The sequence below is a fragment of the Nanorana parkeri genome, unplaced genomic scaffold (genome assembly GCF_000935625.1).
Source record: "Nanorana parkeri isolate BGI_ZX_2015 unplaced genomic scaffold, ASM93562v1 scaffold2737, whole genome shotgun sequence".
Classification (NCBI taxonomy): domain Eukaryota; kingdom Metazoa; phylum Chordata; class Amphibia; order Anura; family Dicroglossidae; genus Nanorana; species Nanorana parkeri.
The window spans coordinates 12,949-26,754 of record NW_017309005.1 but is presented as its reverse complement, the minus strand read 5'-3'; the positions used below and the strand labels follow the sequence as shown (position 1 = coordinate 26,754).

The following is a 13,806-nucleotide window of genomic DNA, read 5'->3' as shown; positions in this document are numbered from 1 at the left end:
GGGGAGGGGGCGGGTACAGCTGGCTCTGCCTCTAGATAGGCAGAGCCAGCTGTCAGTCATGCAGCTGGGCGGATCCCGGCACAATTGTCGGGATCGGCTTCAGCTGCGGCGTCTCAATATACCGCGGTCTACAGCTCGCGGTATACTGAGGCTGGGGTGATGGGAGGACGCTAGTTTGTGTCCTCCCGTTACCCTAAGGAGAACTATGGGGAAAAGCCTTAACTCAATAGTTCTCCTTTAAATGATATCTCATGTCTCTAATAACTCCATTAGATCAACACGACAGCCAGGAAATTAGCATTTTCTGAAAGAGAAACCAGGAACTGCAACCTTCATATCGCCCTTAGTACACATTTCCATTCCGATCAGCTTCTACTGAGGGTGCTGTCTGTAGGTGACCACAAACTGAATTTGTCTAACCTAACCCTCTAGTCTTGTAGTCAGATCAGATAGTGGAGTCTGGCCACATGTGGGCACTGAGATAAGATGTCACATGTGTACCGGGCCGGCTCAGAGGGCGTTTACTGTGAAGTCGTGACCTGAAAGTCATCTGTCGCCGCCACACAGCAAGAAGTAAGCAAAAAATGTACTTGTTGGTGTGGCGATCCAAGTAGGGTTGCCACCTGTCCAGGATTCACCCGGACAGTTCGGGTTTTGAATGCCGTGTTCGGGTTTCATGGCAGCTAAAACCCAGACACATGATGTCAGGCAGACAGGGGCAACCAAAATTAAGATAGTGGCTACTGGCCTAATGTATTTACATATGACTAAGCCACGACTCATTCTCTCCAACAAATGTCCGCGCATCGCTAGAGTGTTCGGGTTCCGCTTGAAGAAAAGGTGGCGGCCCTAGATCCAAGGCCTGGTTGAAAAATAAAACCATTCCTAATGCAAACCCTGATCTTAACAATAACCCGAAACCTAACACTGACACTAACCCTAAACGTAACCCTTAGACCAACCCTAATCCTAACATTAACCCTATACCTAACACTAATGCTAACCCTAATCCTAACCCTAAACTTAAAGGAGAACTATGAGGTGAGTGCTTTTCACTCACCTCATAGTTCTAGCCGACCTGTGACAATGAGACTGTCACAGGTCGGCTCAGTAGATCGGGAGGTGAGCAAACACATACCGGCGTTCGCTCACCTCTCAATCCTGTCACGGCTCTCTGCCGTGACAGGTGGAGGGGCTGGATTCCCCGCTCCGATCCGCCAGCGCTGACTGGCGGAACGGACGGGGGAGGGGGCGGGTACAGCTGGCTCTGCCTCTAGATAGGCAGAGCCAGCTGTCACTCACGCAGCTGGGCGGATCCAGACATAATTGCCGGCATCCGCTTCAGCCGCGGCGTCTCAGTATACAGGGAGCTACAGCTCGCAGTATACTGAGCCTAGGGTGACGGGAGGACGCTAGTTTGTGTCCTCTCGTTACCCTAAGGAGAACTATGGGGAAAAGCCCTGCCCCCGTAGTTCTCCTTTAACCCTTAGACCAACCCTAATCCTAACACTGACACTATCCCTAATCCTAACACTAACCCTATACCTAGCACTAATGCGAATCGTAACGATATCCCTAAACTTAACCATAACGCTAACCCTATACCTAACACTACTGCTAACCCTAATACTAACCCTAACCAAGCGAATCTTAACACTAACAACAACCCTATGCCTAACAATAATGATAATCTTAACGATAACCCTAAACTTTGCCATAATGCCAACCCTAATCCTAACAATAACACTATACCTAACACTAATCATAACACTAATAGTAACCCTAAAGGTAACATTAACGCTAACCCAAAGCTTAACACTAATCCTAGTCCTAGTACTAAATATAACCCTAACACTAATGCTAACCCTAAACCTAACCCTTACACTAATGCTAACAATATCCCTAAACCTAACACTAACCCTAATCCTAGCACCAATGATAAACCTAGCACTAACGCAACCCTAAAGGTAACCCTTTCACTATCAATAATCCTAAAAATAACCCTGTACCTAACAGAAACACCAATCAAAGCTCTAATAATAATCCTATATTAATCCTAATATTAATGCCAACCCTAATCCTAACACTAACCCTAACCCTAGCACCAATGATAAACCTAACACTAATGAGCCTAAAGAAGAAGGGTTTTTGGACTCTTGGGGGGGCCTGAACCTGGGCCTAAAGAATATGAAGCTGCCCTGTGGCAGTGGCCAAAGATCCAGGCAAGTGGCTGTCCAGGGGGAGCATCTTCGGGGGACTTTGCTGTGAGGCGTGGTGGCCTGTAGATTTTGGGAGAATCCTCTGCCAGAGGACCCTGCATGGGGGATGTTTGTTGCTCCATTACTCAGGGTTCCCGTGACTGTGCTATGTAGAGTCAGTAGAGCCAACCAATTATTGGAAAGCTGAAATATTAGATCCACCATCAACTTTGCTGTCAGTAGGAAGCTGCTCTGAAAGGGTCACTATCGATGTCCTGTTATCAGAAGGTCTTCTGGGATAGATTTTGCTCCTTTTGGGGTGTCCTGCACCCCTAACCCTTGCTCCATGAGTTTCTGAGTAAAAACTAAAGACCCTGATCCATCGGAGAGTCGATGTGTTGGGTGCAGGGCAGGCCACCATTAGGAATGAAGCAGAGCCCATAAAATTCCAGCAGCTCCTGTGGGGGTGGGTGCTACACAGCCCTTGGTCCCTTCTTCCAGTAAACATTGGGATTCAGGTAAAAAATCTTCTCTGCCCCCTGTACTGGAGACACTACACACTGCGGCGGGGCCCATCCTCCATTCTGCACCGTGGCGTAAGACTTGACTCTGCACATTATCCGCGCATAACTGCTCCCTGGCTATCCTGCCTTTTATCTGCAGCTAATGAGGCCCAGGCTGAGTCAGCGATCTTCCCTCCATTATATGCAGACAGCCCCGGCTCAGGGCAGGGAGTGTCTGCCCCGGGGCGGCTTCTGCCAGATAAACAGGCAGAGGACTGTCACCCCGTATCAGGCAGCCAGGCGTGAGAGTGCGCTCTGCCAAATATCTGCACACACCATCAGCTCAGCTACAGCTCTGTATACTACACACCCCATATCCCCCCTACACACCGCTCTGTGTAGGGTGGATATGGGTTGTGTAGTATACAGAGCTGTGTGTAGGGGGGATATGGGGTGTGTACTATACAGAGCTGTGTGTAGGGGGGATATGGAGTGTGTAGTATACAGAGCTGTGTGTAGGGGGATATGAGGTGTGTAGTATACAGAGCTGTGTGTAGGGGGAATATGGGGTGTGTAGTATACAGAGCTGTGTGTAGTGGGGATATGGGGTGTGTAGTATACAGAGCTGTGTGTAGGGGAATATGAGGTGTGTAGTATACAGAGCTGTGTGTAGAGGGGAGTCAGTGCAAAGAATGGACGTTTGCAAACGTCTCTGTAGATTCCTTGGTCTTCCTCAGCATATGAGATCTAATGCCTCATGCACATGGACGCATGGCAGCTGCACAGGTAAAATTTGGTCACCCAGGAGGCCACAGCTCCTGCAGCTTCCCATAAACATCAATGGCTAGACACATCTGTATGGTGGGTATAGGTCGGTACTTTCCTAGACTCACGCTGGTGTACGCATTGACACAGATTGTTCCGAACACTTTTCTCAAGACTGCGTCCCAATTTTTCCATTTTTATTTTGGCTTCATCAACCCTCCATGTTGGACTTCCATGAGCTTCCCAAACCATTCCGAGCAGTTTTACATGACTTGACTACAATGGGAGTTCCAGTTTGGAAATTCCAAACTTCGGTGCAACTTTTTTACAGCACAACTTTCTAAAATGTTGTTCCTTGCTCATTGTAACCCTGTAGTCCTGATACAGTCCGCTTATCTACAAACCACAACATCGTCCTTTGATCTGAGCATGGCGTCATACATTGGCATCGACACCTTGGGCCTCTAGAGAACTTTGTCCTAAGCGTCACTGTGGCGGAGTAGCTGCCATATGTGGAGCAGTCCCAACTTTGCTAAGCTCCATCCCTTTGTTACTGGTATCTCATGCCTGGCACATACATAAAAGATGGTTCATACAATGTATCTCAAGCTGTCGTATACTCAGCCTGGGCCTCATTTATCAGACTGCCCCAGGTATCCTGCACCTTCCATGCTAACCAATCACATTCTTCCCTCCTTACTGCAATACCACACAGGGAACATGAAAGTAAAGCTCTGATTGGTTGGTTTGGGCAGCCCATCTGCTTTTCTTCCCCTGCAACGAGTGCGTTGCAGTCAGTAGCCCCGACGCCTCAAATGCCCTTTGGGTCTCATCTGGGTACGCCTGACAAAGCCCATTTGCCGGGTAGAAATGTGCCAAGCCAGTTGAAGAGCCGATCCTTGTAACCATGGCGACGTACCCGGGAGGATGTGGGTCAGATGAGAACAGACACCAGCAAAATCTGATAATGCTTTAAAATTGAGGTCACAGTGAGGCAGCAAAAAATAGCACAAGAACCTTCCAGAGACAGAAATAACAATTGTTTAACAGCAATGGAGGGGGAACAAATCCACGCTCGCAGTTCTGGGGGTGTCTGACCCCTACAAAGTGACACAGCCATAGGCCAAACATAATCAAGAGGACCTGTATTTAACATTACAATTCTGCACACATCAATTCCCGACATGTCACAGGAAACAGCAACACAAAAGTCCCACCTTTTATTATTAAAAACTCTCCATGGAGCTCCCCATGGATGATGACGCCATCAGTTTGCTGCAGGCAGGAGGAAGCATTTCCTCAATCTCCCCTCCCCAAGTGATCAGACTTTACATTGTAACTTTGTAGCAAGCCATAAGCTGAGAGGCTGCAGCAGGGGTTGATGTGTGTCAGACATGTGTGTCAAAAAGTGTAGAAAATTATGGACACTCCAAAGTAGAATAACGTCTCTTTATTGATGTTTCATGCAACAATACACTAATTGCAACATTTCGGGGTGACACAGGATCCCCTTCATCAGGCAGAACAAGTGAAAACGTCAATAAAGAGACGTTATTCTACTTCGGAGTGCCGGTGTCCATAATTTTCTACACTCTATTCTGACGGTGGCCATCCGTCGACTACTGATGCACCCAACCTATCACTACGGATTAGCGGTAAGGAGTGCAATGGGTACATGGATTGAGACATGTGTGTCAGACATTTGTTATCCAGTCATCACTGCAAACAGGTCATGTTGTCACTGAGCGCTCATTCAGCCATATCTGTACAAAGTGCAGCTCTTCCTGTTTTTATGACATATTGTTCCTCAAGCACTGAAGAAGGAGTCCAACTCCCCCAAAACGCATTGTCTGTATCTGACATATCCATTCAAATGAACCACCTAAACAAACCTTTAAGCAAGATCACCATACATCCAGGAATTGATCTCCTGATAAGGTGACCCCCCCTCTCCCAATGGAGATCAGAGCGGGACCATAACCAGGTCCACACACTACACATATGCTGATATCCCAGATCACCTCCCACAAGGAGTACAACCCCCATTTTTTTCAGGTTTACATTCAAACTGATTCCTACTCCTACTGGTCCATCGCTGCCATAGAATAATCACTTTGCTGGTAATGCTATAGACCAGTTGTGGGCATCTCCGGCCCCCCCGCTGTTGTGGAACTACAAGTCCAATGAGGCATTGCAAAACTGACAGTTGCAGGCATGAATCCCAGAGGCAGAGGCGTGTTGAGAGTTGTAGCTAAAGCACAGCTGGAGGGCGGGAGTTGCCCATCCCTACTATATAGTAAAGCAGCCAACTGAAGGACAGCATAGCTCGGCTCTAATCAAGCAGAACCAACGCATCACAGAAAAATGTCAACGCAAGAGAGACTTCTCAAGGACTGTCAAGGTGAAGGTTACTGTATGCGTGTTAAATATGTCCTGTGTCATCTGCCTGAAGGGTGACACCACCATTCACTACTGCTACTCTTCAGCTTCCTGTGTCACCTGTCTGTACACTGAGCTATGAGGGAATACCAGGACACTGTGCTCTCTTCCTCTTTCCATAACAATGTCCCCCTTGGAGGCCAAGTCAACACCTCATTTGCAATATCCATCTGAAAGAGGCCACTGCCATCAGGGAATACCGTCTCCATGAAGGGGGGTACTTGGTCAGTGACAGTGTTTAGGTCGGTGGTACCAGTCCAGGTAACATCCACATGAATGGCAGGACCCGAGGTTTCCCAGCAGAACATTGCCCAAAGTATCACACTGCCCCCGCCGGCTTGTCTTCTTCCCATAATGCATCCTGGTGCCATCTCTTACCAGGTAAGTGACACACACCCAGCCATACACATGATTCATCAGACCCGGCCACCTTCTTCCATTGCTCCGTGGTCCAGTTCTGATGCTCATGTGCCCATTGTTGAAACTTTTGGTGGTGGACACGGGTCAGCATGGGCACCCTCACCAGTCTGCATTGACACAGCCCCATACACAACAACCTGCGATGCTCTGAGTGATTAGACTCCTTTCCATCAGAACCAACATTCACTTTATCAGCAATCTGATCTCCAGTATCTCTTCTATTGGATCGGACTACACGGGCCCGACTCCCCTCCCCACGTCCATCAATGAGCCTTGGCCACCCATGACCCTGTCACCGGTCCTTCTTCCTTGGACCACTTTTTTTTTAAGCTGCCACTCCCAGCAAAGACGGATCGGGGGCCAAAGATGAAGCGAGCGTGCAACCAGTGAAATCAGGTAAATATCGGTCTCTAGCCCAAAGTATTAAAGCCATTGGACCACCATGACAGCCAGGCACCTAGCATTTTCAGAAAGAGTCTCTGAGCACAGAGTTCCCTGCAGTTCAGCCTGTAGCCCGTGTTCTCTCCACGTCCTCCTTTCACATTCAGGGCCGTTGTATATTTTTAGTGCAAGCTATGGTAACATTTCATGGAAAGGTCATTCTGATCTTTTTATGACTTTTATATGCACGCCGGTTTTCATATGCAGAGTCTGGGAGTCTCCTGCCAGGGACTTTCAGTATATCAGACAGTAGAGTCAGCAGCCTTGCTAAACGAATGCTGAGTTAGCCTTGCAGAGAGTGTCGGATGGCACCCCAAGAGGGTTAATACAAGATCCAACTGACTGTATAGACCACCACTGCCGGAGAGGGCGCTAGGGAGGGGACCCGGGGCAAGTGTCCTGGGTGCTAGGCTGTAGAGAAGCTCCGCCGGCTATATAGACTTCCTGGGATATTCGTCACATTCACATAAACCCCTATAAAAAAAAGCAACAGGCTGTATACGGCCCATGCCTCTCAATCTCATTGGGCTTCCTGCGTTATATATACATTATATGGGCTACTGGGGGTGTTGAGAGGCAGGAAACAGGATGATGAGACCCAGAATTGTAAGCACAGAAAGGTGGTGTCACCCTCTTCACGGTAATGCAGTGTATAGAATGGAGGACAAGGATGAAGCCAAGGACAAAGATCTTACAAGGGCATAATGGCCAGTATCAGCACTTGATGTTGCTGCCCTTTAAGACCATATATCAGCCCCCCCCCGGCCCCGCTCCATAAATATAAGTGCTGTGTCTGTGTTTCCAGCATGCTTGAATTACTCTCCTCCGTCTCTGTGGACTGCGAGACATCTGCCTACAAGAGCCCAACTCCAAAACTAGGGGCACCCGGAAACTGCTGCCTGCTGCACAACACCGCTACTGCTGGGGCAGCATCAAAGAGCAATTCTGACTTGACCATAAGACTAAAACGTTATCTAAAAGTTATCATAATTCTCAGAGATGGGAAAGATCAGAACTCCCAGCATTCTGAGATTGGAAAGAGCAGAACTCCCAATATGCTGAGACGGGAAAGAGCAGAACTCCCAGCATTCTGAGATTGGAAAGAGCAGAACTCCCAATATGCTGAGATGGGAAAGAGCAGAACTCCCAGCATTCTGAGATTGGAAAGAACAGAACTCCCAATATGCTGAGACGGGAAAGAGCAGAACTGCCAACATTCTGAGACGGGAAAGAGCAGAACTCCCAACATTCTGAGATGGGAAAAAGCAGAACTCCCAACATTCTGAGACGGGAAAGAGCAGAACTACCAGCATTCTGAGATGTGAAAGAGCAGAACTCCCAACATTCTGAGATGGGAAAGAGCCGAACTCCCAACATTCTGAGATGGGAAAGAGCAGAACTCCCAACATTATGAGATGGGAAAGAGCCGAACTCCCAACATTATGAGATGGGAAAGAGCAGAACTCCCAGCATTCTGAGATGTGAAAGAGCAGAACTCCCAACATTCTGAGATGGGAAAGAGCAGAACTCCCAGCATTCTGAGATGTGAAAGAGCCGAACTCTTTGATCATAACATAGCAGTTTGGAGGCTGATGTATCCACTGTCAGCCAGCCATAATGGAGTGCAGGTCTGTGGGCCGGACAGCTGCAGACCAAGGGCCAGATACAGCCCGCGGGGCCATAAAATGCCCAGGTCCGCTTTAGGGGGTTTAATGCTCCAACCACCAGCTTTGGGTGCAGTGGCCCTTTAAATTGCTATACTGTGTAATGCCCGAAACCAGATGGTCAGAAGTCCTCGGCCTGATTCTTATTACAGTGAAAAATCATCTGCAGTTCACAGACGTGTGTCAGGGACAATATGGCCTCTTCTCCAACCAAACACAGAGACTGGCGTCTGGATAGAGGCGCACACACGCAGCAGTTTATGCTGCCCGCGGTCACTCATTCACTCAGATTAGCTTTTAATCTGTTACATCAGAAGCGGCAACATCTGGATCCCCCCCACAGAGGACGAAGCGACAATCACTAACCTTCACCCATTACTTGAGGACAAATTTCCACTGTTTCCCCTTACGGAGGTCTGCGTCATCCATAGGAGATCATCGACATCAATACAACGCACAGAAAGTCGATTAACAGCGGCGCTTCACCCTTCATGATAACTAAGATTGAAAGTTACAATGTAATAGACACAAATATACAACGTATCAATTCCAGATTGTACAGATGTGTATTCCCGGGGCCGTGCAGCTCTTCCAATCAGAGCTCACGTCATCACAATCTGATTTCAGATCACCTGCTATCTGATTTGGGATCGAACATTAGGTGCCGTTTGCATTTTTACTGCACAAAATGCGTCAACATATTGAAGATTGAAGGTTACAATGTAACTGATGGAAATATACAATGTATAAATTCCAGACTGCACAGACGTATGTTTCCGGGGCTGGGCAGCCCCTCCAATCGCCTGCAATCCTATTGGAGATCACCCGTTATCTGATTTGAGATCGTCCTTGAACTGATTTGAGATAATCTGCTATCTGATTGGAGATCACCCAAGATCTGATATGAGATCACCTGAGATCTCAAATCAGATAGCAGATGATCTCGCATCAGATCGTGAGTGATCTCCAATCAGATCTTGGGTGATCCCCAATCAGATATCGGGTGATCTCCAAGATCACACGAGATTTGATTGGAGATATCCCAAGATCTGATTGGAGATCCCATGAGATCTGATGTGAGATCATCTGCTATCTGATTTGAGATCGCCTGAGATCTGATTTGAGATCACTTGCAATCTGATTTGAAATCACCTGATATATGATTTGAGATTGCAGGTTAGGCCCCGCTTGCAATGTTTACATCAAAGTATTGTTGGTGGTGATTTGCTACAAATTAATGAACAACCAAAAATAAATGAAAAATGATCAAACAATGAAAAATGCTTGTACATCTTTCTGGTAGCACTAGGCAGGAGCATTGCCGTGCATCAACGTGTGCGTCCTTCATGCGTTATTGACGCGTGCTCCCGATGCTCAGGATTTGGAGTGGACAAAGTTGGCAGCCATTGATCAAGGCTCGTTCATACCTGTTGCCGATGCATCAAAATGCACGTTATATGCTTTCTGCTGCGATGGAATTGCCTTCTACAGGCCCCCCAATGTACTAAAACGCAGAAATAAATGACATTTCTCAAAATGCAGAAGCAGACGCCATTTTTTATCATGGGGAACCTCGGCACGTTTTAGGGCATGCCTTAGTGTAAATGGGCCCTAACACAAATTTCCCTTTCATTGTATTGATTGCAGAATCAATCAATTCATTGATCAGTTTACCAGCTTTTGTAACTTATGCGTGGAAACAAAAAAAATCCGAAGACGTCAGCCCCACACAAACGGTTAAACCAACGCAGGACACCAACGAGCTCGTTATGTAACCATGCACCATGTTCGGCTGCGTCTACACATGCAAAAAATGAAGACGGATATTTTTCAGCAGTTTTTTGCAGTGTGGGTGGTGTGCCAAAATAATAAATATATTATAAAGCGCACCCCCTCCCCTCCCCTTCGTGTTTTATTAAATTGAATATGCTGCGTTGCACGGATGACCAGCGCACCCCGTCTGCACCCCAATGGTGGATTCCAAGCTCAAAGCTCTACAGCAACTGCCAGGGGCCACTCACCATTTCTCCATGGCGACCTTGAGTTCGGCGCAGGGATTCTCCGCCGGCGCCGCGCTCCCTTCCTCCACGGTCGGCGCTAATGCTTCGCTGGCGCTGTCGGACATGTTGGATGGCGGGGTCTCGCTTGGGAAGAGCTGGAAGCACAGCTGGATCTTTATGAGTGGATTATGTGTCGGCCGCCTTCGCTCGCCCCCCCCTGTCCAGGTCCCGATGTGTGCGCGTCGCAGGCAATGGACTGAAAGAATTTGTGTCACTCTGACAGGAGGTACAGTAAAGCCAACCCATTTCCAGGGAGGGGAGATAGGAGGACACAGGGAGGAGGGGGTGGGAGGGCAGGGGGGCCCTTCTATTACTTTGGCTTCAGTTCATTCACAAAACCAAAAAAAAAGTTGGTTAGGGTCACATGACCTTCAGATTGATCTTTGAGATACGTGAATTAATCAGTAACATAGTTACAAAGTTACAGTGAAAAAAAAAAAAAGAAGTCCATCGAGTTCAACCGACAGAAAAATATATATTGTGAAGCTGCAAATAGAGAACCTGACACCCAGCGTAAAGGTGCCCATACACTGCACGATTCTCTTACGAGAATCGCGGGAAATCCCGCGATCTTACGAGAATCGAGCAGTGTGAATGAAGATGTGCGACCGTTTCTACTGTAGGTCGCACGTCTTTTGTCTAAGGAGCGCGCTAGAAAACCAGACGTTTGAACGGTGCTCGGGAGACAAATGCTGAACGGGCCGGTGTGCGCACGCTCACACTGCCCGTTCAGCATTACGGTCATCGGAAGCCCGCCCCTCAGTGGGGAGGGCTTGCAATGATCGCAAGTACGCTCTGCCTGTCCCAGATGGGCAGATCGTACGTTTTTTAAATGACTTTACAACCATCGCAAGACTAAGGTCTTGCGATGGTTGTAAAGTGTATGGCCACCTTAAAGATAGACGGGTCCAGCACAAGGTGTGAGGACTGGCCGGGTTATGCCGCTGTGCTGGGACATGCGTTGTTTTAGGTTGACAGCATTTTTATTGGTGTGTGCAATTAACTCCTAACACACGGACACATGTGTGCCGCATGCCAGATTCTACCGTCTCCGTACACGTGAGAGTGAATTGACCCAGCAATAGAACCTTTAGCTTGTTCTCTACGTGGAAGCAGGGGTCTCTCTGCAGAGGTCCAGCATGCCCCCCTTCTGAGTCAGACCTATAGCCATGTAATCAGTAAAGCTCATGCTCCCTGCTGATTGGAGAGCTCTAGCTCTGACTTAGCAGGGGGTTGTGTGCAGGATCTCTGTAGAGAGACCTCTGCTTTAACACCCAGAGCAAGGATCCTTCTCTGTTGGACGCTGCCCAGGGACATGTTTTTCTACTCCTGGAAGCCGTGGTTTCTCTTCAGATGTCCAGCATGCCCCCTCCTGAGTCAGACCTATAGCTCTGTAATCAGCAAAGCTCCAGAGACGCGCAGACATTTTTTGGGAGAATGAGTCGCGGCTTATTCATATGTAAATATCACAGTTGAGACTATTTTCACTGGGAGGCCGGTAGCCCCTATCTTACCTTAATACCTGTCTGCCTGACATCTTGTGTCCGGGTTTCTGCTGCCATGAAAACCCGGACACAGCATTTAAAACCCGCACTTTCCGGGTCAATCCTGGACAGGTGGCAACCCTACTCATGCTCCCTGCTGACTGGAGAGCTCTAGCTTTGAATTGTCAGGGGGGAGTGTTGGATCCCTGTCAGGTTTTTATTGCTGTTTTTGTACCCTATTGCGGAGATTTTATCTTCCCTCTTTGTGCTGGTGACAATCGGCACCGGGACAGAAAGTGAGGAGAAATCCAAACCTTTGCATTTGCCATTGCACCCCCCTTTTGAAAATGCAAATTTCCTGGCTGTTTGTGACCTCAATACCTCATTGTCATGAAAGAGTATGCAGCAAGTAAAGTCAGGAAAGTCAGCGCTCCCTCGGGTCAGTTTAACAGCCAGGTAACCAGTATTTTCAACATAATAGTTCAGCAATAGCAGCTTGTACACTGTGCAATACCGGTGCCCTCTGCTGGTAATGGCTGGTAATGCGTGCGTCACTCTGTCCCTGGAGGCTGCCGCTATAGCTCAGAAGACACCCACATGTAACACTTACATATGCACCCATACATATGTTCTATGCCTCAGTGATTAACTTGGGACAGAAGACACGTCAACACTGCCATGGCCCACCACATCACCCCGCAGATCTTCCATAGAATTACATCTGGCCATGTCTGTGAAGGTTTCTCATTCATCCAGGTCACATGGTATATCTGTAAAAAATAAGTCAAGGCAACTGGACTCGCTGTATTTTTCTTGAAGACATTTCACTGGTCGTCCGACCAGCTTTTTCTATTCAGAATGACTCTGGGAATAAAAATGGTGAATGTCACGCCAATCCACATAATCTGTTATCCACCTGCGGCCTGTAATCATTCTACATCATCTGTTAGTCACCACCAGGTGTTGATTGCATTTGCATAATTGGAGCTAGGAGGTGTTATTAACCTGCCCAGAGAGAGGTGTTCAAACAGCATTGTATGTGGCAGACAATAGATGTCTCACCCCCCCTAACCCCCTCCCCCACCTGTATTCAAGCTTGGCTTCTCCATTTTTTTAGAGGCCATTTATGTAACAATGGAGAAGCCAAGCTTGAATAGAGGAGGGAAGGGGGGTTAATGGGGGGGGAGGGGGTGAGACATCTATTGTCTGCCACATACAATGCTGTTTGAACACCTCTCTCTGGGCAGGTTAATAACACCTCCTAGCCCCAATTATGCAAATGCATTCAACACCTGGTGGTGACTAACAGATGATGTAGAATGATTACAGGCCGCAGGTGGATAACAGATTATGTGGATTGGAGCGACATTCACCATTTTTATTCCCAGAGAATGTTTTGAACAAGTCATTCTGAAGTGAGAAAGCTGGTCGGATGACCAGTGAAACATCTTCAAGAAACATACAGCGAGTCCAGTTGCCTTGACTTATTTTTTACAGATATACATCTGGTCACGTCAAATCATTGTTTAGATCAGGGGTAGGCAACCTACAAATGCCATCGTGCTTTGTAGTTCCACAACGGCTGGAGAGCCGAGGTTTGCCTACCCCATCATATGACATGAATTGTCCCTACACACCTAGAATGCAGCAAACTGCTTTGAAAATTGAAATACATTTCTCTATCTATCTATCTATCTATCTATCTATCTATCTATCTATCTCTCTCTCTCTCTCTCTCTCTCTCTCTCTCTATCTATCTATCTATCTATCTATCTATCTATCTCTCTCTCTATCTATCTATCTATCTATCTATCTATCTATCTATCTATCTA

The 13,806-nt window shown here is 47.6% G+C and overlaps 1 long non-coding RNA gene across 1 annotated transcript in view; it reads right to left on the bottom strand.

Annotated features, from left to right (window-relative positions):
• LOC108802231 overlaps positions 1–10,716 on the bottom strand; it is a 15,426-nt gene extending 4,710 nt beyond the window's left edge. Inside the window, exon 1 of the long non-coding RNA XR_001942207.1 lies at positions 10,452–10,716. This is a non-coding gene — a long non-coding RNA (uncharacterized LOC108802231). The remainder of the gene's footprint in view (positions 1–10,451) is intronic.
• Between the last annotated feature and the right edge of the window lie 3,090 nt (positions 10,717–13,806).